Source organism: Mastigoproctus giganteus, chromosome 9 (assembly GCF_048544385.1).
Source record: "Mastigoproctus giganteus isolate SK-2022 chromosome 9, ASM4854438v1, whole genome shotgun sequence".
NCBI lineage: Eukaryota > Metazoa > Arthropoda > Arachnida > Uropygi > Thelyphonidae > Mastigoproctus > Mastigoproctus giganteus.
The window spans coordinates 62918154-62942147 of NC_143583.1; the positions used below are offsets into that span (position 1 = coordinate 62918154).

The window sequence follows — 23994 nt, forward strand, 5'->3', positions numbered from 1 at the left end:
CAAAAGAATAAAAGTAATGTCCCGGGTACTGCGCTTACTGAGAATTGTGATACTAGTATAAATGAAATAAAATTTGTACGCTAAAATAATCCTCGAATTTTAGGTTTTTAAAAAACCCCATGAACCTTTACTAAATCCTGCTGTGTTACAACAACGTGACGTCCAATTTGAATATTCTCCTTTGCTTTATTTCTTCATTACAGTGGATATTCATTAACATTAGTTAAGCCTATAATTTGATCATGTATTTCTTCCGGAAGGGTTTTTTTTTTTTACATATTACGTAGTGAATTTGGATTGGAAAGATTCACATTTAACAGCACTTTCAAGCGATTCATTTTAAAAGCTAAACGTACGTTGGCTTTTTGAAATTTGGAAGTACTTTGAATTGTGCTATTTTAACAATAAATATAATGATGCCTACAGTATGCATTGGGCGTTATCATAACGAAATACTTGGTTTTCATAATGCACCAACAAAAAATACTTTGTCGTTTAGCAAATCAGCTTGAAGAAACGGGTAGCCATATCGATCACCGGAAAGGACGTGCTTCGCTTCCATTCATACGCCTGCGTGGTATAGTGGATGAAGCCAAACATATTATTTGAGGAATCCTAAAAAAAGCTTGTGTCGTTTCTCACGAAATGTGAATGCAGGCTGCAGGACAATTGAATTCTGACCACAAGGGAACCAAAATATACCTTGAGTACTCACCTACGCCTTGCAGTGCCGAAATCATAAAAGATTGTCTTGCAGGCCTTAAATTTACGAAACTTTCAATGGGACACAGATTGTCCCTTTGTTCACTCCTACCCTCACACTATACGATGTCTCGCTTATGATATTCAGCATATGGTCTCATTATCACGAAGATAAAATAGTAAGATTTATTCTATGAAGGGTGATTCAATTAAAAAGCACCGGGACCTATTTCTCTTATTTTTTGGTTCACGCAATTTGTCATTTGGACTCTTTTGTCGTATTTTGGCTGGAATTTTTGAACTTGATATTAAAATTTCAGCAAGTATTACAGTTCACATTTTACAATTTCTAAAATAAATTTTGTCTATAAACTGCTTTTTGTTAATGGAAAAGTTGTTCCCCATCCTCGATTTTGTTTAAAAATAAAACTGGTGTACTTCTGAAACGAAGTTTAACCGATTTAATTTAAAATAATAATAATAATCACAAATAACAATAGTTATAGTGTGAGGAGATGTAACACAAACAGCCAACTATAAGAGAGCAGACATTCTTCGCAGCTAAATGCGTCTACAGAACAGCAAGCGTCATCAACAGCAATGATTTTTATTTAGAACAGTGCAGTACTAGACATGTGCAATGACTTTTAACAGGGCGTAATTATTTCAAATTCCTTTTTCTGGAAGAAAGTAGAAACAAATACTTGCAATGACACAACTTAAAAGTATTCTCAGAAGTTGATGTGGGGACAAAACAAGACAGCTATCGATTTTTTATTGAAACAAAAATAATAATTCCATGTAACACAATTAAAATGAAAGAACTGGAGATCTCATCAATGGTTTCAATGAACGTTTTCAATGATTCAATTATGGAAGCAAAATTTGCACTGCAGCCAAAACTCGGACATCTTTCATTAGCATTACAAATAGAAAATTTTTATTTGAAAAGATTTAAAGAAATCCACTTTATGAATGAGATATTCAAGGTTGGATTAACGAAATCTGTGGTCTCATTGTTAAAATGCTCATATCCCTCGCATCTCTTCCGTGAAACTGTCACTCGAACACAAATAGTTGCAGACTTTCAGTGAACCGTTTAAAAATGTAGCGCGACGAGCCAGATGATGTCATTGCTCCATGACTGGGTGATGCTCCCAAAAAGCCACTTCCGCAGCACGAGGTGGGAGGAAGAAGGGAGATGAACAGAGGAAGGGGAATGCAATAGGAGCGAGGGGGGCGGACAAAATGTCCTTCTCATATCTCAGTGAGCGCCGTTCTATGCTGCTTGACTTCCACGCACTGACTCATTCGCTCCCGTCCGCCGAAGCAGAAAGCGTGGTCGACAAATTCGTAGATCAGCATTACGAGTAGAAATGCGAATTTCATTAAAGAGAGAACGTCTGCCTCTAATTTGCCTGCGTAGAGATCATCTGGATAAGTGCCACGGAGTAGGCTCCAAACCTGCTAAAGATTAATGATAAAATAAATGTCGTTCTTAACACGCTCGCTGTTTTTACACTTGGATCAACTCAGTTTCTGTAATGGATGTGCGTCTAAGTCGATGAAATGGAAGCGGAAAGGGCAGTCTGGATTAGTCCCATACCCAGAATCACAGGAATATTTCATTGCTTGCTGATCACGAAGTTCAATGGCCGCTCGTGATATTACAGGATTACTCGAAGATTTTTTTTTTTTATCTTTTTGACACTCTGAAAACTCCATTATATTCACGCATTACTCAAATGATATGTATGTGTGAGCTCACAAAGAATTTATATAGTGGAGTGAACGCGTTAATCATGCTTTTTTTCTTTTTTTTTTAGGTTTAGGCTATTTATCGTCTGGACTTTTTTTTTTTTTTCTTTCTTGTGTCAGTAGAAATTTTTGGATTTTTGTTTAATTTAAGTTTAATTTTTGCCCTGCCCAGTCAGTTGTTTGAAGGGTCTCTCAATTTAGTATTCAATATTTTTCCTGTGGCGATAATTAAAGGCCGGAGCGCCTTCTGCAAAGGAGGCCTATCAAAACTACACTTTAAACTATCTAACTACACTTTTACTCACTTGGTGGTTTAAAATGATAATGCAGTTAATATTCAGGTCACGTATATGAGCTGTGTGAGCAGAATTTGACAAAATCGTCGTTCTGCGTCATGAGATCACACATTTATGCTGTGGAATTGTTAGTTATCCTAGGTATATCCTTCCCCCCCTGGTATAAGTGCCTCATATACTGGAGGTTAACCACTCAGGTGTGAAAGTAGACAGGGTTTTGAGAGTAGCGCCCACGCATAACGAAAGAAACAGTCCAGCTTACGTGGCACCAGGCTATACTAGGTGGTAGGCGATCATCAAGTGCAATACCACTTGTTTAATAAAAGCCTGAAATTGCCAAAGTCATGTATGGATTACTGAGAAAATTTGTCTTTTCCTAATCTCTTCTGTCTCGTAATGCCAGTAAATTCTTTTGAAATTACGTTTGGCATCAAAGTAAAAGTCGACGCTCCTCAGTTCTGGAAGGCATAGTTTTAAAACAAATTCACAAACGTGAAGGCAGATAGTATACTGACACTTTACGAGGCTTCAGATAAATTAGCAAATAATCTCGCTTCCACTAAGGCCACCATAGCCTAGTGGTCAGTTACCAGGGTTCATAAGTACCGGTTCTTTGAGTCTGTGATTCAAGCCTGCGTGACTACTAAATACGATGCTATCTATTGTATTCTCTCTATCTTGTGTACCCCTTGCGTACCCCGGAGTATAAATAGAAAGTTTATTTTATTTATTTTTACTTTACTTGCTCTTTAACGCAGGGAGTCGGTAGTAATGGTATGTACCAGCATCACCAACTGCAATATCAAATTTGATAGGCCTCCTTTTATACATACAGTATATCTAAAAATTTAGTCACAATGTATGTCATGTTTCCTCTCTCTCCACAAATTTCACTTTAGTGAATCCTCAGTAATCAGATTAATGGCCAAGATTATCTGCAAAAAAGAATAATAAAACCTCCTAAGAACTTCCTAATTCGCTTTATAACATACATCGATTTCATGAGTTCTCAATTGTAATCTCAGAAAAGTAAATTCCTTTCCATAAACCCCATTTTATTATGCTCCTAATGGAACGAACAGAATTGTGGACTCAATAACTTGACATTTTATCGGTTACCTCAACTACTTCCCATTCCCTGTATCATAAGTCAAGTTATTGACTCCACAATTCCGTTGTTCGTTTAAAAGCTGTTTATTTGTGAATATGTCAGTTTTGATATTCCTGCTCTGAGTTCTGATTTAGAATCTCCTCTTCTTCGCCTCCTTTGGTTCAAAAGTTCGTTGCCTCATGTTATCAGAGTGATGTGAAATTATTATATCTAAAGCTCTTCTACCTCTACAAATCACTTGGAACACTTTGACTTTCTTTTCTTGAAATCATGCATAACCAACCAATATTAATAAATAACCAACATCCTCTCTGATTGGCAGCCAACCTCTTTCATCTCCACTTTCATCTCTCCACTTTCATCTCTGTATTCCCTGAAAATTACAGTCGACAGAAATTCAAGTCTGATGTCAAGTTTCTTCTGTAATTCTAGTTCTCATTCAGTCCACGACACCATGGTACTGTAAATTTCACAATCTTTGCTGTAACCTTTGGGATCACCAAAAAAAAAAGCACCCTGTGGCTTGCACGCTGTTTCAATATCAGCCTTTATTCAGGCTGATATTGAAAGATTTTTTTTTTAAGTTTTAAAAATCAAAAGAGTCGTATTTCTTATTCCATCCGAAATTAAACTATACGAAAGGAAAGAAAGATTTTTTCGTAGCTATTTTTTATCCCCTAAAAACTCATTTAATGGTCAGAACAAACGATAATCAGAAAGTGCAAGGCCATACTGCAAGGGGTAGAAAGCTCAAGGTATTCATTGTCACTTCGGTATGTGAGGCCATGGATTGGTTGCAGTAGAAACAGATGTCCTTGAAGTGTCTGTTAACATCTGTCTGCGCGGTAGCATAGCCGCATCGTCACCGTGCTTCCACACCGAGTAAAAAAGGCCCGGGTTCGAACCCCGTCAATGACGTGAGGAACTTTTATGGTTTTTTTAGATAGTAAGTTTTTTCACCCGGAAACTCGTGTTTTTCGTACAGAAAATCAGAAATCGACCAGAAAACACACGCAATTCGCGAACACAGTACATTTGATACACGAATGGTTCCCATATATCTACTTAATAGATGAATTGGTGTTCCAGTTGGCCCTAGTGTGACATTTATTTATTATTTTTATGTCTGTCGACATCTATGTTTTGACAATGTAGGGATCAATAGACAGTTCAAAGACTTTACGTTATCCTTCGATAACTTGCAATAGTAATCCTCCTCCTCTTTTAGTCTTCCTCCTAATGGAAATCAACGACTCTGGCAACGACTATGTGTCCCAGAAAAAAGTAACCATTAATTTGAGTCATTAAAATGAGCATGGAGTTCGTTTGCCATATAATCAATCCCTTTTTTGAATGTTTATAAATCATTCATCACCATAGCGGGCTGTCAATGTAGCCAAAATTCGCCCATTTTCCTGTTTTATGTTGTTGTAACATAAATATTACAACATTTATTTTGTCTCACTAAAACAGTGACACAAAAATTTTATAACAGTGCATTACTCAATAGAACTTCACAGAAATAACCCTGAGAACTGTTTAATTTAATCTTGCTGTGGTAATATTAAGATTGAGGAAATGGTAAATTTCCGACTTTCTTCTAAATGAGAATTGAAATCTATAGTTTATATAAGTTGGGCTTTTTCGCATGCTTTCTGAATAGGACCTTACGGGAGGGATGTTTTCTTTGGGTTTGGTCAAAGAATCGAGTTCCAAAAATGAAATCTCTTAAGCAGCCTTTTGATTATTGTCCAGTATCTGTAGATTCAACCTTGTTAAAAATTATGGAGAAATCTTCATTTAAATTATTGAGATTTTTGCATTTTTACGCAAACTATATAATTATGAGAGTTCTGTCGTTCTACTTGTATCGATTTTTTTATCTCAAGGGCAGTAACTTCCTAACAAGCTAAGCAAGGTTTGTGCCTTGCCTTTTTAGATCTTTCAGTAATAATTGATTCAGCTTTATGCATTTTCGAAGGATTATTGAAGTAGTTTAGAATTAGTGAATTATTCTTTATCTCAAAGAAATTTAATTGTCAGTTTGGATTTAAAGAATACTCTGTTATAATCTATTTAATCCTTGGGGTGATTTTGGGCTCCAAGTTGACCTTGGAGTTCGTTTTACCAACATTTCATGTTGGTAAAATTTTGGATACGAGCATTAAATGTTTTGTAATACACAGGAGCCATTATATCTCTATATGATATTGGTATTGGATATGCGTTTATTTTTGAAAAATTAAGGAATTTAATAACAATCATTCATAGGAAATGATTATTATTAAATCAATGGAAAAAAAATGCTGCTGTATAATATACTGCATCGTAGCTCTTACTCACACCATATTTGAACTACAGAAACTGTGAGAAAAAAAAATCAAAAACAAAATCTCCAGTAGATAATACAAGAGAGTACTCGACTCCATGTTGCGTTGTCAAACTCATTAACCTGAATGTTTCTTCAGCGAATTTTATGAGCACAGAAAACTAAATTAAACTAGTTTCTTAGTATATTCATCTCACATTAACTAGAAAGCTGTTTAGACACTTGCCTATGAGTTCTTTAAATTAAGACTAGACAGCCATCTTTTGAGGCGATAGTCGAATGATAGTTGCATCGTTAGCCATACTGCTTACCGTGAAATTTCATCATTAAGGAATAGCACATTAAGGAAATGGACGAAACATTGCCATTAAGTTCTAAATTTTCCTGTTCTCTCATCTTCTGTTCAGCGACCCACTTTTCAAGTCGTGCAGTCCTTAAATTAGATGGGAAGTGGTTATGCTGTCTCTTTGTGCTTTTGTGTGCAGTGCGTTACCCTGTGATTGACCATTAGGGTTGTCAGGGATCACTGAAGTAAAACAAAGTCGGTGCATCAAATACAACCCATAAAGGTGATTCTTAGTTGTAACTTAAAGAAAAGGGGGAAGCCTCGCTCCTTCTTGTACAGAATAAAATATTGGACAAGCAGATTCTATGTAAGAACAAAACGTAGGAAAATGTAATTGTTAATCATAGGCTGGAAATCTTTTTTGATTTGTTTCTTTCTAGAAGTGACATGTTTGACGATAACGCGTAATGTTACACCAGGACATATATTCTTCAGTTTTCTTTTAAATTTGAAGACGTTAAAGTTTTAATATTTATTTTTGTTTAAATAAAACGTATTTGGATAGGTAGAAGGATAAATGCACTTGGCCAGATAGTATTGCCTAACTTCAAGGTTATTCACCTTTTGTAATGACTGAACACGGTTCGTATACTGTATTTAGCATGCACTTTCTCTGTTTTTCGATACTAAAATAAAGAAGGAAGAGCGTGAAGCCCATCAGGAAAGTTGATGAACAAGTATGTGCCAAATTCTCGAAAAATAGTTAATGCAATGAGAAAAAAGCAACTGAAAAACAATATGCGCAGGTACAAGAGTATTAAGGGCCTCTGAATAATCTTCAGCCTTGATCTGTCCACATTTCAATTTTAAAACTTAATATTATGCTTTATTATGAATAAATATTTTTCATTTATAAATAAAGTTTTAATAGTACGTGGAAAATAAAAATGTGATATTGATTACACATTCTCATTGTACAATTTTGTATACAAAATTGTACAATGAGACAATTGCACACTTTTCACTGGTTATATTCTACAAAAAATGCATGTAGTGTCTTACTTACATTGGCCAGCTTCTGTGGTAATGCATTACACTGTAAAATATCCAGAAATAAGTGCAGCGTGCGTGTCGTTCAGTTGTACCTTCCGTCCATGGCATGAGGAGGCGAGCCACAAGCTATGCCCTTACTGATTAATCCATGAGGATAGTCTGTAGATCCCGCATCCACAGGAAGGCAGAAGTCAATAGCCTGTGGATACCAGCAATCCCATGCATGGATACCCGAAGTCACTGGTACCAACAAGGAGAAAATCCCACGAAAAATGGATAACAACCTTTTCTTTCGTCGTACGAATTACCAGACCGTTTGCTTTTATACAGTTTCATGAACAGTTCATTCAGACTATGAGGCAGTTTCTTTACTGCCAATAAAAAAAAATAAAAAAAAAACATTCTGAGCTGGACGTGATTTGAACACGCAACCTTCTGATCTGGAGTCAGACGCGCTACCGTTGCGCCACCAGCCCACACAGTTGTAGTATTTTTTATCTGTGCTGTAGATTTTACTTCTTAAGATAGTCTTCCAGTATCGCTAATGTTGTTTTTTATGTTATTATTATTATTAGCCACATGGTGCAAGGAAGCCCAAGGCTTATGCTGCACCAGCCAAAAAAAAATTCCCGAGTTACCCTGAGAGAGAGAGAGAGAGAGTCAGAAGTAGAAAGGAATCACCAAGGAAGAGAAGAACAATGATATCCAGCTCAGGACTCTAGGTGTGCCAAGCCCATACTCACCAGATGAGATCCCCTGGGGCTGTGTAATTATTTCTGTATATAGTGCCCAAAGTCTCCAAAAAAAGTGTGGAAAAATACAAGTTATCGGTGTGAGTCAGGAGAAATTTTTCAGCACGAGGTCCACAGTTTTACTGCTGGCCGAACACATGTAATTTATAGACACCTTAAACTGGAAGCAATAGGCGTCCAATTTGAGCATGACGCTAACGATTAGGTCTTGACCCCTCATGACTTAATCGCGAATAAGTTACTCATGATGCGTACGTTCAAACTAATTTTGCTGTAAATCGGATTATTTGTGTTTTAACTTAACTTGAAGTTGTTCAAGAAAATATTTTTTGGTCTAGGTATTTCTTATTGGTTTCTGCAGCACTGTACGTTTATATTTTTATTTCTTTATCTATCCACAAGAGATTGCCAATATCCGTTATTTTATTGCTGTTAGAATTGGAAGCTGAAGGAAAATTTAGCCGTCTTCGAAGGTATAATTTGATATATTTACGGATTATTTGCTTTTTTTTCTGAAAATAGAAAAATATTGAAGGAAAGAGACTCTCTCTCTCTCTCTCTCTCTCTCTCTCTCTGTACAATACACAGTTATAGCTGTTGAGTAAGGTCATCGCAGTAGCTTTGAAAAGAACTTTTAAAACACTCGTCATCAGTTTTTCACAGTCATCTGAATGGCTCAGATAACCGTGTATTTATGTTTTTTCATTGAGCGTTTAGCCAAAAAAAAAAAAAAAAAAATTCAGGATATGATAAATACGGAGAATATGGTAAGGTGATTTGTTTTTCTACAGTTTCCTGAACAGTTCATTCAGACTACGAGGCAGTTTCTTTACTGCCAGTAAGAAAAAAAAAATCTTTTGAGCTGGACGTGATTTGAACACGCAACCTTCTGATCTGGAGTCAGACGCGCTACCGTTGCGCCACCAGCCCACACAAAGCTTTTTTTTTTATCTGTGCTGTAGATTTTTCCAAATTTCCAAAAGATCAGCATAAATTGAAGAATAAATTCCTTTTATTTCTCTGTTAACTATCATGGAACGAATTTGGCTTTTATCCAATTGCTCACATCTTCTGTCGAAATATGGTTACAAGTGTGCTTGCTTTCAGTTAATCTGATAACATCTAAAGAGACCTAATGCGGGGGGACCTTCAACTTCCCCCATCCCCTTCATTGCAAAAATGACTGTGCTACAGAAATGTGCACGAACGTGATAAGTTCGTATCACTTTAAGGCTGGGGGATACAAAGTTATGAATCACGGTTGCACTTTTACTTAGCTAAGCAAAATTTAATGTTGATTCGTCCGTTCACTCACGTACAACAGCATGGGATGGTAACACCTCGTAAACTAAGTTTCGGTGGCACAATGTAAGCAAAAAATGGAATACCACTATCCCCTTCCCCTCCTCCAAGCTACAGGTCAAAACTTGCACAAGCCGCGAAGTGAGACTGATAATTAATGAATTCAGGTACAGTTTTGTAGTGAAAAATTTTATGTACGTAATATATATATATAAAGAATATTTGCGATTTAATTTGAATAGTCTTTTTTCTTACTATAATAATTGCTAGATCAATTAGTTTCATATTTCCAAAAGCTAAACTTATTTTGAGAAGAAAACAGTTTTAAAAAGCGATTGTACAGACTTTCTCTTAACTGCGTCTAAAGTCAATGCAACTTTGAGTTTGTCTAGTTGGAGAAAAGATGGCTGGGTATAGTGACATATCCATTCTATGGCGCCGGTGGTGCAATTGCACCAGGAACCTGAACTCAGGGGAAGAGCCCAAAAAAAAAAAAAAAAAAAAAAATGAAAAATGAAAATCGGGTCCAATAAAAATGTTTCGCCGGGGCCCAAGCTCGTGATGAAATGCCACCAGTTGGATTGTTTTGATTAGAGGGGAAACTTACGTCCATTAATCGTCACCGACAGGAGTCAGTGTGTCCAGTGTGTAAATTGCCTGTGTTCCAGAATTTGTTTTGAAAACGATTAACGATTATTCTTCATCATCTATATAATAATTTGCTTATGTCCCTCTGTCCGGAACGCTCTTTGAACTGAATGACCCAAAGACTAAACAAGCTTTCGACCAGATTCCTTTTGCAATGGTTTCACTTAAGAGTAATATAGGGGAAAAAAAATCCAAAAAATTTTCAGACCGATTTTCAAATCCCGAGAATTTATTTTGTTCCCAATGAAACTAGCTTGCCGTTAATTTCAAAGAGAAGACAATTTCTTAGCTTTTGTCATCACAATCAACAAATCTCGTGGTCAGACTTTCAACAAAGTTGGAGTTTTTGCTCATGAACAATTTTTACGAAGAAGTTTCCAAGTATATAGATAATTTTGTACAATAATTGTAATTTTTTTTAAATGATGATATTGTCATACATGTTAAAAATATATATCAAATTGCATTTTAACCCGAATCCGTCCCACTGACACCTTAGCTAGCAGAGAAGGGAGCCGAGAGAAAAGCTTTTGTAATATTAATCTTTTCTTCTTCTCTGAAAGTTTGGCGAAATATTCGCCACGGATATTTCTAGTTCATTCAATAAACAAAGACAACCGTTACGGTTAATATAAGTTTCGTAGAATTGGTTTTGTCTTGTAGTGGGAGAGATTCTAATCACCGTCTGTGAGTCCACTCTAAAGAAGAAAAAACGAAAAATGAATAGTGTTTCGTGGTGGATCCCAAATCTCACAATTCTCAGAAGAAACTTACAAAATGCTCGTCGTAATTTTCAGAGAGCAAAGAGAGCTAACAGGCCCAGAGATGAGATTGACAGACTTGGTGAGTTGTATAAATCCAATAGAAGGAGTTATTTCAATACCATTTTCCAAGAGAAGAAACTTGCCTGGGCAAGGTTTGTTCAGCACAACATAAATGAAGATCCGTGGGGATTACCCTACAAACTTGTTACTAACAAGGTTCATCCCGGCGATGTTCTTTCTTCTATTATTGTAAATGGTAATGTAACCCTGGACTGGAGGTTGTCCATAAATGCTATCTTGGACGGCTTGCTCCATGAGGACACTGCCTCCTGTGAAAACACCATCCAAACTACAATGAGATTAGATCATTTATCTTACCAAGGGCCCCGAACCGAAGCTCCTTTTACGGATACTGAGTTGGAATCTGCTATCTCAACCTTAAGGGATGGTAAATGTCCTGGACAGGATCTCCTTGAGGATCTCCTTGTACTTAAAAGATTTTGGAAAAATTGCCCATTAATTATATTAAATCTTTTGAATGCTTGTCTGTCTTCAGGATTATTCCCGCTGGCTTGGAAAAAGGCTAGACTTAAACTTCTGCTTAAGTCCTTTGACAAACCCTCCAATGATCCAGCCTCTTATAGGCCCATTGCACTGCTGCCCATCCTTGGCAAAGTCTTGGAAAAATTAATTGTTTCTCGTCTTCTAAATTATTATTAGACATTACTTAGATTACTTAGACATAATTACTTAGACAGAAACCTAAGTTCCCCACTTCAATTTGGCTTTACATGTGGAAGGTCTTCTGCTGATGCTATTTGTCAGGTTTTGAGTTCTGTTCAAAATTCCAATTCTAAATATGTCCTCGGTCTCTTTGTTGATTTCCAAGGGGCATTCGACACTGTTTGGTGGCCGAGTGTCCTGACGAGGTCCAGAGAGGCCTGGGTCTTTGCTCCTATTTACCGTCTCCTTTCGAATTACTTTGATTCTCGCAGCATCACAGTTTCTTCAGGATTCTGCTCCGTCTCCAGATCTGTTTCTAGGGGCTGCCCTCAGGGCTCTGTTCTTGGCCCTGTGTGCTGGAACATGGTCCTTGATGGGTGGCTCTCGGTTGATCGAGACAACATCCTTCAGTTAGCTTACGCAGACGACCTTGCTATTCTGATTTTTGGTAATTCCCGCCGGGAGCTAGAGTGCAGAGCAAATGAAATTCTAGAGGACTTGGATATCTGGTGTCAAACACATAAACTTCAAATCTCGACTAATAAAACAAAACAAATGTTGCTAAAAGGCTCTCTTGATGTGAATAGACCACCTGCTATTAAGTTGAATGGAGAAATGATTAGGAGTACTCGGCAGCATAAATACTTAGGAATTTATTTTGATGACCATCTTAATTTTAATTATCATGCAAAATATGTACTTCAGAAAATAAAAGCTATGACTATAAAATTATTAAGATTACCAGGAGTACTTTTGGTGCAAATAAATCTTCCATTAAATTATACTACTCTTGTATATTTATACCAATTGTGTGTTATGTGGCTGGGGCCTGGGGATACAGAATCGGTAACTCCCTTGTTCAAAAATATCTTACCCAAGCAAAAAGATTCTTTCTTCTCGCTGTAAGTAGAGCTTGTCGAACTGTCTCTACAGCTACTCTCCAGGTCCTCAGTCATCGACTGCCAATCCAATATGAAGTAATGTTACACTATCTTTTATATTGTAGAAGAAAAAAATGTTCCTGCGATTGTAAATGGTATAACATATAATACTGACTTGCAAGAAAATGTAGACATTAAAAGAATGAGAAATGAATGTTGTAGATCGTGGCAAAATATCTGGTCTACCTCTACTTTGGGTAGGGAGACCTTTAAGTTTTTTCCCGAGGTTGTTGATTACGACTAGAAAATGGACTGGTTCAATCCTGGTTTATACGTTACGTTTTTATATACCGGTCATGGAAGTCTTAACTTTAAATTGTTCTCACTAGGATTAAGTAACACTCCTCTCTGTAGTTGTGGTGCTCAGGAAACTGTTGAGCACCTCGTCTTTCATTGTCCTCTGTACGATGATTTAAGACTGGACTTTCAACTTCTCACAGATGTATTTGACTGCTCCGAACTGCCAAGATTGGTTAACTGTTCCGAATATTATACTGCCTTCTCCACCTATGCAGAGAAATTGTTTAAACGGAGGAAAAGAATTCTTGCTCCTGAGGTTCACTAAAATGCTAGACTGTTTCTTTGGATTACTCTTACCTGATGTATTGATCGGTCTGCTGGACTCTGAAGCACAGTATTTATTTATGTATCATCATTGTATATAGTCTTTTTATGTACCATCATTGTAAATAGTCTTTTTATGTATAATTAATCATTGTGCTTTTCATGTATAATTAATCATTGTGCTTTTATGTACAATTAATCATTATAAATTGTACACAATGTATAGATTACGTTCAGCGGCGAATAGGGGAAACACTGGAGCCTGCCAAAAAATAATAAAATACTTTGACTTTGACTTGTCTTGTAGTGGGAAAAAAAAAAAAAAAAAAACACGTTTCTTTTACTCTTTATTTCTCCCCCTCTTCCAATTTCACTTCCTTTTAATTTACTAATTTGGGGATGTTTGTAATTTGTTTCAGACGAACCTAAGGCTGTGAAACCTTAGTATATGATGTTTGTAAATTTATGTACTCTATGGTCGATTCGCTTGTTTTGCAGGATGAAAAACATGAGTTTCCACTTTCTAATCTCCAGGACGTTTCAGAAATATTAGGCTTTAGAAATATTCGTTAATGAAATTCTTTTGCTTCAAAAAATAACGTCTTGATATATAAGATCGTCATGTGACCATATACATATATATTTACGACGCAAACTCTTGTACTCTATGTACCACAGGTGCAAGGCTACTTAATACACTTACCCGAAATTACAAGGGAAATATGAATCCTTGTGAACCGTGTAATCGAGAGCTAACCATTGGTTGACATCACGAAAAATAAACATTTGGAACCAACACATACGTGCTGGTAGGGAACGTCATCATAAAGTACCAAATCTTAATCTGACGTAGGTAGAAACAAACGTGTTCTCCATGAGTACGATTATCAAGTTCGAAGTCTTTTCAGACACTTGATATGACAGCCTTCCTGATCTTGACAGCAGAGTTTAGCATGTAAATCATACACTGGCCAGATATACTATGTGGAGTTGACAATAGTAAAAGAAAAAAAAAAGCGGGGAAAATAAAACAGCCATAATGGAATTCAAATTTATATTCAGATGGTAAGTTTTCCTCCGCGGAACTATTGCTGGTTGTAACACAATCAGGTTTTTAGAATGTAGTAAATCTTCACTAGATATAACAATGCAATTTTCTACACGAAAGAAGTTTGCAAATGTCTTTTCTGTTTATTTTGTGCTTTTTCTTCTTTTCTATTCTTTTGATAATAATTGTAATCACAATGATAATGTCCAATTAGAGAAGAGCGCCATTACTTTACTTTTGCGTAAAAGTCAGACAATTTCTGATAAGCAGTTTTAAATATACAATGAACGTGGCTCTGTCGAGTAATAATATAAATAGTGGATTTTTATCCATTTACTGTTAAAGATTCTATCCAGAAAACGGTAATATGTAACAAGTTTCTTACCAATTCTAACAATTATAAGAACTAATTCTAAGAACAATAAATAACAGACCGAACACTGAAATACGAAACAAATTCTTCTAACTTCAGTGTCACTAATGAGAACGTGTGCTGCTATTCAATTAATACAGAGAGTCGCACAATTTTATGCATTCTACGCTATCCTGTTTGCTGGATGAAAAACCCAAGAGTTTTCCCTTCTGAAAATTCTGTTTCCAATCATCATCGTCATCATTTTTGTATCCAGCAAACAGACCAAGCCGCTGAGTAACGTACATGTGTTCTTAAAACTCGTACCTGGAGAGATCGCGATATTACGCAGTATGCTTGAATTCAGGGGATGCCCCTGTAGACAGCAGATGTGCGGATGTATCCCCGATTTATAAATGATCAAAGAGTGACATAAATAATTACAGACCTGTTAGTTTGGCTTCCGTTCCGTGGAAAATAATGCAGTCACTGGTTAAAGAAGTACTGCAAGACCATCTGGATAGAAACGCAGTTTGCCTTCGTGGTTATCACAGTTTGTATAATTGCCGTCTTCCCTACACGGAGTGGAAAAGACCTGACTTCGATTCCTGTCAATGATGCAAAGAATTTTTCTTTTTCTCAACATAGCTGAGTTAATCGGTCTCAGGCTAGGGTAGCATGATTTTTTCTCCGGAAAACTCTGATTTTTCTTCTACTAAACAGCAAATTGACCACCGAATACACTCAATTTAGAAACATATATACTGCACAATACGGCCTAAGTTGCTGAAACTCTAAAACAACAACAACATGACTGCAGTTATACTCTAGTCACATCATGGATATCTTGAGGCGCGATCTTGTCTGACCGATATGATTTATTACTATGACGGAGGAACAAGGGAACTGGATGCAAAAAATAATTTTCACATCATATACTTAGATCAGAAAAGTTTTTGATACAATAGTGTCAAAAACTTTTATATGCAATAGCATATAAAAGACTATTATACACAGTGGAGTAATGCTGCATTAAGAGCAAGTTTACTGCTACTGATAAACGGGTTATTGCGTGGAATCAGACAGAGAGTGGTTATCAATGGACACTGCTCGTCTTGGGCTAAAATTAGTAGAAGAATCCCCCAGGGTTCAATTCTGGGACAACTGTCATTTTCTATATGTATTAATGATATTGATGAAGGCATATCACCTTAATGTCTGAGTTTCAAGATGATATAAAGGTTGGAAGAATGGTTAATCATAGTAATCAAGATATGATACTGCAACAAGATATATAAAAATTAGGCAGATGAGCTGAGAAATGACAATTGAAGTTTAACATTAACAAATGCAAGGTAATGCATATGGGTAACAGTAATCTCCGATTAATGGTACCACACTCAGAGCAGCGGAGAATGAAAAAGACCTGGGTAATTGTGCAGGGAAGTTCTCTGAGCAGTGCACTGGCTGCCTGGAGAGCTCATGAGGTTTTATCGATGTTATACAGGAATTTTGCTAGCAGGGATAAGAAGGTGATTGTATAAGGAAATGGTCAGGCCACATCTACAGTACTGCATAAGTCTGTAGATCTTGTTTTAGGAAGTACGTGGATGTGGAACGGGTGCAGAGAAGAGCAACCAGATTAACGAAAGGATCTGGTGCAGAGAAGAGTAACGAGATTGGTGATGGAGACTAAGAACCTGCGAGGAGATCTGATTGAGGTGTTTAAGACTTTGAATAAATCGAGTATGCTAAATGTTGATACAATCCTTCCTTTAACTCAGACTACACACATGAGGGTGGCATAAATTCAAACTGAGAAAGGATGTTTGCAAGGCAGATGTACACTGGGTGGCATAAATTCAAACTGAGGAAGGATGGTTGAAAGGCAGATGTGTGGAAATTGATTGCTGGAACAAACTTCCAACTGGCGTTGTACAGGTGGGTAGTTTAAATAAAGTCAAGGAAGAACTAGGCAAACCATTATAGGGGATGACAAGTGATAGGGAATGTTTTTTTTTTTTTTTTGGTTGATGCTGTATAAGCTTGTTTTTTTTTTTTTTTTTTTTGCATTGTTTGTCACTACTAATTATAATACTAATACTATTTAATGAATGTTTTCAGATCTTCGTTCGTAGACAACACTGTCAGAAACTTTCCATTTGTACTTGATCTGTGTGCCTCCTAAAAGAAAATTTAAATAGCCCAAAGTATTGTAGTCTTTCAAAACGCATACATAGATCCTTCCACCTTTTAAGGAAATTGTATTATCAGCTAGTCTCGATACTGCGATTGTGATAAAGGCAGTTTGTGTAACTTTTCGCTTTTCAACTTCCAAAATATATCTAACACAATACAGTATACACTGAAAGTGGAAATTATCAGTTTAACTGTACTTTTTCATGCTGCACTGAACGTTATCTGAGAGTCGGATCCGGAATTCTTTTATAGGGGAAGCAACAAGTATTTATTACATTTTACCCAGGCTGTACGGTAAAGGGGCTATCGCTCCCAAATGAATCCACCACTGCGTTACGTTTCTCTCATTAAAAGGGCACACGCTTATGCGATATAACGATGATATATGCGAATGACAGTAATTGAATGACTATCATAAAACACCCAGTATTTGTTCTAAACTTTAAAAGACAGTATTTCTTCCAAACTCGATCAAGATTGTCGTTAACGGATCACAGGCGAAGAAAGTAAGTTTTTTCAATCCACACAATATACAAATCGGTCCGTGAATACCTTTGGACAGAATACGCTTGGATAATACAAGAACATCCCAATGTGGTAAAAGTCGTTGATGCTCCTAAAACTCATGAAAAAGAACAAGAATTTATTACATTTTATTCAGGCTCTACGGTGAAGGGGCTATCGCCCCCCAAATGGATCCGTCACTGAGTTACTTTTCTCTCATTAAAAGGGCACATACTTGTTCAGTACTACAGTATATACAATAAGTTGCGGTATAGAATGAAATATTTTGCTCGGCTTGTTTATGACTACAATATTACCAGCTGAAATAGGAAAATTACAAGATTCGGCAAAGATCAGGTTCCAAGGTGTCCAATTTTGGAGGTTCGACTGGATAAACAGAAATTTACTTTATTTTCTTATTAATGTACGCAATTTATAGGATCTTTCCGTTGATGTCTTACCACTTTAGTTCCTTCGGATAAAATACTAAACCGAAAACGGTGTACAAACTTGATGTAAAATCGGATGATTGTTTGTTTCGGAAGTTTGTACATCATCCAAAATCCCCAAACAGGTTCGATTGAGGAGAACTAAACTCCAAGACAATACACCATAATTTGTGAGGTAATATTTTTTATTTTGTTCTGATAAGTGGTGTGCTCCAGTCAGTAGAAAATAGGTGAAAATGACCAACAGGTTTTGTCATTTTCAATTATATTGAGGAAACTATGGTGGATGTAAGCTAAAAAAACATTATAGTAGTATTCTCGATGAAGTTAATTAGGAGTATGAGTATGATGAGGGTTTTTCCGCTGTAATTCCAGTACAGAATGCAGCCACATTCCAGCTATTATCTGCTTAGTCACAAGGTTGCCAACATTCCTGTATTTCTTGAAAAAACCCATATTGGCAAAGCATTTTCCCGTTTTCATGCTTACAACCCGTCATCAGGCCTATACGACAGGGAAATACTTCTTGACATATATCAACATAATGACCAAGACAAGTTAATGATGTTCACGGTAGATATTTGGCAGTGTAATTTTTCATGAGATTTTAATTGCTTTTCTGAAATTTAAAGGATTTGTAGTCAGTCAAGCAACATCTTAGTGACATCAAGCTCTGGAAAGCTGCTGCATCGCAGATGACAGCCCTCAGTGACAGTATAATGGATTTGTCACTCGTTTTTTTTTTTATTTATATACATATAGTCAGGTAAGAAACGATATGTGGTTTTAAACGTGAAAATACAAACTGTATTACCACGTGTGATGGTGTATAAGCTGCTTATTGAAGTATTATCTTAATACGTTACGTATACACTTAACACAAGATATCTGAAACGTTAAGGGATTCTACAGAAACCCGTCGTTAGGCTTAAGAGGAACAAAATAAAATTGCATATACAGTTTTCTTTTTTTTTTTTTTTTTTTCGTTCTATATTTTGTCGATTGCAAGGGATTCTCGGTTCCTAATCCTCACGATCACTGATTACCTATAAAGGCCCAGGAAGTGTTCACCATTCCCCATCTGCAACGAAACTTTTGATATTGGCTGTTATTTATATAGTGACTAAAATTGATGGTAGCGCTAATACTGACTAACAATATTCAATATTCATATTAGCATTATCAGTGAAAAATGAAGAAAGAAAGAAAGCAAGATTATACAGCAGCAGCCAAAAAAAAAGAAAAGAAAAAACCCTCCCATTTCACATATTCATTCCCTTCAATAGTTTGTCTATTTCTTCATTGAATTTATTTAAACTATCAACTTGTACAGCAACAGATAGAAATTTATTCCATCAATTAACCACCTGGTGGCTAAAGGCAAACTTATTCTGCAAGCGTCCTTTCTCAATTTGAATTTATGCCCCATCATATGTGTGGTCTGAACAAGAGGAAGAATCCCATCAGCAGTACAAAATAGGCGAAAGTATGGTGGATGTCAATCAGATCTCGCAGGTGCCTAGTCTTCAGACGCTGCAATTTGCAGAACTGAAGCCTTCCTTAATAAGAGCAACCCTTTGTTCCGCTCATCAGTTTCGGTGCCCTGCTTTGTATTCGTTCCGGCAGCTCCTTATCCTTCCTAAAATGAGGCCCCCAGACCTGTGTACAATACTCAAGATGTAGCCAGACACTTGCCTTATATAACAGGATAATCACCTCCTTATCCCTACTAGCAAAATTCCTTTATATTATTGACAAAACCCCATGAGCTGTCTTGGCAGCCTGTCTGCATTTCTCTGACTGCACAATTACCCCCAGATCTTTTTCATTTTCCATTAACCTGAGTATAGTATCACACAGTTGGTATGTTATTCTAGCGTTACTGCTACCCATATGCAGTACTTTTTATTTAGAAATGTAAAACTTCGGTTTCCATTTCTCAGCCCATCTGCCAAACTTTTCTAGATCCTATTGCAGTAGTATACTGGCATAACTGTCATTAACCACCTTGCCATTGTATCTTCTGGAAACTTGGACATTAAGCCTGATGTCTTCTTCAATATCATTGATAAATATAGAAAACAAAAATAGGCCCAGCACTGAACCCTGGGGGGGGGGGGATCCACTCATAACATTAGTCCACGAAGAGCAGTGCCCGTTGACTACCACTCCGTATCGTCTCCTACTCAACCATACCTTTATCCATAGCATCAACTTGCAATTAATATCACGCTGCTCCAATTTTTACAGCAGTCTTTTATGTGCAACAGTATCAAATGTCTAAGTATATGATATCAAAATTATTTTTTTGTATACAATTACTGACTGACCACATCGTAGTAACCAATCTGATTGGTCAACAAGATTTCCACTTAACAAACCCATTCTTTGTTGGAAGTATAATTGTAGCCTTGTCTAGATGATCCTGTACTATTTCTGTTACCAGTGAGTCCATTATTTTCCCTAGAACAGAAGTTAAACTGACAGTCTGTAATTACAGAAGTCACCCTTTTACTCCCTTTGTGAACTGGAGATACATTCACACATCTCCACTCCTCGGGACCCTCACCTGAATCCAAGAATGCTCTCATATTATGGCTAAGGATTTGCTTACTTCCTTCGCTGCCTCCTTTAATATAACTGGATAGATTCCATCCACCCCAGGTGTCCTTCTTTTGTTTAACTTCAACAATTGCTCTTCCACTTTCCTCTAAGTTATTACAAAATCTTTTAGCTCCCTGTTAGAGCTTGATAAACTTCTGGAATCCCCTTCCCTAGAGAATTCCTCATGTGTTAAGATGCAAAATACTCATTCAGTTTGTCAGCGACCTGAGCAGGATCATCAACGGTCGAACCATCGATATCGAGTGGACCAATTTGATTCGTTCCCTTCCTTCTGGAGTTTACATAAGTAAAGAAGTCTGTGCTGATCTTCTTTGCATCCTTTGGCAAAGATTTCTTGTAATCTGCCTTCGCTTGCGGGACCTTTTTGTGGCTTTTTTATGGTGCAAGGAAGCCTGAGGCTTCCTTGCACCATATGGCTAATAATAATAATAATAATGACCAAGATGTCCAAGAGTCGCCAACACCACCCGAAGTCAGTAGTGGCGAGAATAACAATACCTCGGAAAGAGGGAAGAAGGGGCCTGATAGACCTGATAGAACAACAGAAAACAGCGATAGTTAACCTGAAGGATTACTTCGAGAACAACATAGCACCACTCCACCAGGCCATAAGTAAGATAGATAAGTGGTATACCCCACTCAACCTAAGCGAGGAAACCACTCCCACCCAGATGGGAGGGAGTGCCTTCCTCGCTCAGGTTGAGTTAGGAAAAACGACGTTAGAAAGATGGGCAAAGAAGACACTCCATGGCAGACACTACAATCACCTCCATCAAGATCACATCGATAACATTGCTTCCAATGCATGGCTCACAAGCGGAACGCTGTTCCCCGAGACTGAAGGATTCATGCTGGTCATCGAAGACCAGGTAATCAACACCAGAAACTATAGAAAATACATCGCAAAGGAGCCCGGAATATCAGGTGACACATGTCGACGGTGCCACCTGGCCTCAGAAACGATCCAACACATCACCGCGGGATGCAGGGTGATCACCCAAACTGAGTACACTCATAGACACGACCAGGTAGCCAGGATAATACATCAGAAGCTAGCGAGGAAATACCAGTTGACCAAAGAAAGTGTACCATACTACAAGTACGAACCCCAGACAGTACTAGAGAGCCAAACTCACAAGCTGTAGTGGGACCGCGCCATAATAACGGATAAGACCATCCCGCACAACAGACCGGACATAACCCCATGTGCACAAGATGGAAAAGGCTACTTACCTGATTGACATATCGGTGCCCAACACTAGCAATGTCCAGAAAACCCATGAGGAAAAAAATAGGAAGTACATGAACCTGAGACATGAGATCAAGGAGATATGGCATATGGAAGAAGTAACAACCATCCCAATCATCGTGTCACGGGTATGGTACCAAAGACTCTACATAGCAGCCTAGCAGCAATAGGTCTCCCAGAGAACACCTACAAGGGACTCCAGAAAGTCGCAATCCTGAACACCTGTAGGACAGTCAGAGATTTCCTCGACCGACAGTAACACCAGACATTACAATCACCCTGTGTACTTGGTAGCAGTACCCGTCACGGAGTGGAATTCCCCAATCAGGGAGAAATAATATGAGCAACAATAACAATAATAATAATAATAATAATAATAATAATAATAATTATTATTATTATTATTATTAATAACCTGTATAGAATTTAAAAACTGTCTGAGAACACTGTAGTCACCTTTACGAAAGCAAAAATCGTTCCCTTTACACCTAATGGTAGTTACATCTTTAAGTAAATCCCACATCAGTACACTGTGATTGCTGCCGTCCAGTGGCTCATTTACCTGCAAATTCTTAATGCATGAATAATCACTGCTGATAGTCAGATCAAGAGTATTATTCTCTCTTGTTGCCTCTCTAACATGATGCTATAGAAAACAGTCAACCAATAAATCCGAAAAAGTCTTGCTAATCTGTGAGTAAACAACTCACTTGTTTCAATCAATATCTGGGAAGTTAAAATACCCCATTATAAGATTTACATGATTTACTGGCCCACTCTATTTCACTACACAGCTGTTCGTTGTACTCATCAGAGTCATTAGGCCTATAACACCCTTATTCTCTCATTTTTGCTTTCCCAGTTTATTTACGACAGACTAATAAAATTCAATATTGGATATTGAATTATGAAGGATTTTTTCTGAACATTATTGCTGTTTTTGCAGCTCATCAGCATCTTAGACCATATTACGCCAGTTTTTATTACATATCTACTAGTGCTTGATCACAGGCTATCATACATATTGTATGCCGGCTAAAACACCCAATAACTCAGTGGGAAATCTTTCTCTTACTGCATGAGATTGGCCTCAAGATGAAAGGAGGGAAGATAAGAATGTGTCTTTCAGTTAACTTATATAAATATAAATGGGTATGCCTCCCCCTTCATCCTTAATCACAGAAAAATAATAAAACCAGTTGAGTAAAGGAATATAAATCGAATGTACTGCGTAAATTACCTAAATTTTTTATGTTCATTTTTTCACATTATGATACAGAAATCACCATATGAAGTTAAAGGCGTAGATTACACATTGAAGGCTATTGAGATTCTGATTCATACATGAGAGAAGCATCCATTCGACTTTATTATTGTCCATGACATTGTATCAGGAAACTTTTTTTTCATATAGGATAGCAGATATAAACATTACTAGATATTTATCAGCAGACAATTTACTATTGGGCATTCACCAGTTCCTTCAATGATTCAGTCTTTTTAGTGACTTCTCTAAAATACGTCCTTCAGAATCTGTAGAAGACCTCATTTGTCTGTTGCTTTTATCTATTGGCTGCTGCTATTCATTGAAAAATGGGTATCCCATATCGTGATATATAACATATTTCGACAAGCTTTTTAAGTTAGCGACAGATTAATTTGTCACCAAAGAAGCTGACGTCAAACCTCAGCTCAGAAAGAAAAAAGATGGATGAGGACCGGAGAGAAGATATAGCAATTACTATACAGAACAATGTTCAAATTGGGAAGCGAGAAAATATGTTGGCACAATTTCTCAATCCTTGAGATATCAAATATTTTTCTTAATTGAAAATTGAATTATAATGGTCAATACTGTTTGCAGTGACTATTATAATTAATATAATATAATATAATATAATTATATAATATTAATTATAAATATCTATATTATAATTATAGTGCAGAAAACTGCATCATAAACTACAGGAAATTTAGGTGTTTTTGTTGTCGTTGTTTTTCAATGATTACAGTCGATGTGATTTGCGAAGGAGTCTACGTATTCAACATATGAAGCACTTGGTAATGCTTCCAAAGTTGCCAATCGCAGTTTCTAGTAAATAGATAATAAACATATTAAATATGCTAGAGAATCAGCTTAGACGTGTTTAGCATTCTTAAGAAGCATGACAGATTTTACCTAGCAATATTTTTAAGGTAACTAAAATAGATTCAGAGAAAGAATGCAGTTAAACACGAATGAAGACTAGTGTAGACAAATGGATTGGCTACAAAAAGATCTGGCTTGATGATTTATCTGTCCCACAATTGTCAACTACATTCTCTAGTAAATAGATAAT

The 23994-nt window shown here is 36.9% G+C and overlaps 2 non-coding genes across 2 annotated transcripts; both read right to left on the reverse strand.

Moving 5' to 3' along the window:
- Positions 1-7939: 7939 nt before the first annotated feature.
- TRNAW-CCA (transfer RNA tryptophan (anticodon CCA)) lies at positions 7940-8011 on the reverse strand. Its single transcript has one exon. It is a non-coding gene; the product is annotated as a tRNA-Trp (tRNA).
- Positions 8012-9145: 1134 nt separating this feature from the next.
- On the reverse strand, positions 9146-9217 carry TRNAW-CCA (transfer RNA tryptophan (anticodon CCA)). The gene has a single exon. It is a non-coding gene; the product is annotated as a tRNA-Trp (tRNA).
- Positions 9218-23994: the final 14777 nt, after the last annotated feature.